Below are 2105 nucleotides of genomic sequence, written 5' to 3' on the forward strand. Positions count from 1 at the left end.
TTGTAAAAGATTTAAAATCAAACCTGCTTTGTTTCTCATTAGACAAACCTTTGTAAAGCAGGAAGTTATATTATATTATTATTTATGAGTTATTTAAAGGAATTCATAAAACCTCGATTATAAAATGCTTAAGATTTTGCCTACCTCTGTGCACACAGCATGACACTAGCTGAATTAAAGCCCCTTAAAGTTATTTGTATAATCATATTATAAGAAGTATAATCTGTTTATAACCATATGAAACTGTCTGTCACCGTACAGATTTTCTGACAACCTGAAATTATCACAAGATGTAACATCTTTAGTACATGATTATCAAAGAAACTCCACAACAACCACAAACTGCAACAGAAACCAAAAACTGTTTTGTAGTGAGACACAACAGTGATTCACCACAGGGTGAAAGAGAACACACACATGCACACAATAATCAAGTCAGTTTCTGCTGTTGGGATGCATTCCATGCATTCCTCATTAACTTATTTAAGAATAAATGTTTTCAACAAAACAGATGGCTGTTGTCAGGAAATAACAAGAGTCTATGTTATGGAGAAAGTAATGTGTAGAGCATGAGTTTGTGGAATCCTAAAACAAAATACAGACGTAACTTTCAGTGTGACTGCTCTCCTGAACAAACACTATATAAATAATTTAGTCATAATAAAATTGTATAAGTCAGCATTAGTTGTCTAAATCATTTTAGTGCGACAGGGTTATCAGAAAGAAAATCTGTCACACTGGTGACTTACACAATTAGTTTCAGAATGACTWACACATCTTTGCATCTTTACTTTGAGGCACAAAAATATTGAAGTCCTTACAAAGGCAGTTGAGAGATTTGAGCGTCATCTTTAAGCAACAATTTAGGAAAGAACACAACACAAGCAGCAAGAACAGACTCTGTTTACCCAGAATTATGACAAGGACTGTCAACAAACTGCACCCTGCATGTCTGCWATGCTCACGTAATATTTGGATTAAGCCTTAGCTGCCATTCGTTGACTGTAAACAAACTGAAACTCATGTTAGTTCAGTCAAATTGGCAGCAAACCACATCTTAGGTGACGCGTTTTGTATTTGGTAGCTAATTAGCTTTCGTGCTGCTTTCCATTAATAACTAAAAAGTAAACTTACTCTATGGCCACTGTAGTAAAAGTACGAAAATGGCACAGCAAAATCACCCCTGTTTTAACATGATAAAATATGGATGTTAGCTACTAAAGCTAGTATTTTACTCAAGGAGAGGAGCCGAACCCTCATTAGCCTGCTAGCACTTGTTAGCGTCCCACCCTTTAGCTGCTGGATAAATTAAGTGTTGCTAAAGCAGGTTTTGCTAACCGTTTTCTATTGGTATTAAAAATAAGTCGCTGGACTTAGTAGAGTGTCACAAATGGTTCTATTTTCCTGTTGTTATCGAATATCACAGACATTTTCTGGAGTTAGCTAGCGACAGTGCTTGCTAACGATGACAACTGAGCTAAATGTTAGCGCTAATCACTCCAACAGCTGCAAACACMAACTTGTCAAGTACCTGAGAGACAGACGATGAGGTGAACTTTTTAATGCCAACGCTTTAGTTTACAGCCAAACAAAATCCCGGGGGCACTAATGGCGAGATGGCTGGGGGGGAAGCCAAGATGATAATTTCAAGAATCCCGTCACGTCTCCTCCTTTCTTTCTTCTCGCAACTTCCCCTTAGAACCAAAACACAAACAAGCTCTTCCGCTCTCCGCCACGTCACCACGTCACGCAGCACGTCGAGCCGGAGCGCAGGGCAGTGGGCACYGGCTCACATAATTTTTTACCTAATAAAAACTATATACCATAAATACCACATACACAAATCGAAGTTTAGTCACTTCACTCCCTCTTTTCTGATACTCAAAAACGAGTCTGATATAAACATCTGACTAATAATAACAAATGCTGTGAAAACGATTGACTTGTGCTCTTTGTTTAAAGTTTTTGTGTGAATTTGCCCTCTGGCTTTTGTTTGTGTGTTCAAATGTATATTTGATAACTACCTTGTACTGATTTTGTTACTTAAAACATGGGAAACAAACAAACAAACAAACAAACAAACAAATGCTTACACAATAACACAC

The sequence above is a fragment of the Austrofundulus limnaeus genome, unplaced genomic scaffold, assembly GCF_001266775.1.
Source record: "Austrofundulus limnaeus strain Quisiro unplaced genomic scaffold, Austrofundulus_limnaeus-1.0 Scaffold32, whole genome shotgun sequence".
In the NCBI taxonomy this organism is placed as follows: domain Eukaryota; kingdom Metazoa; phylum Chordata; class Actinopteri; order Cyprinodontiformes; family Rivulidae; genus Austrofundulus; species Austrofundulus limnaeus.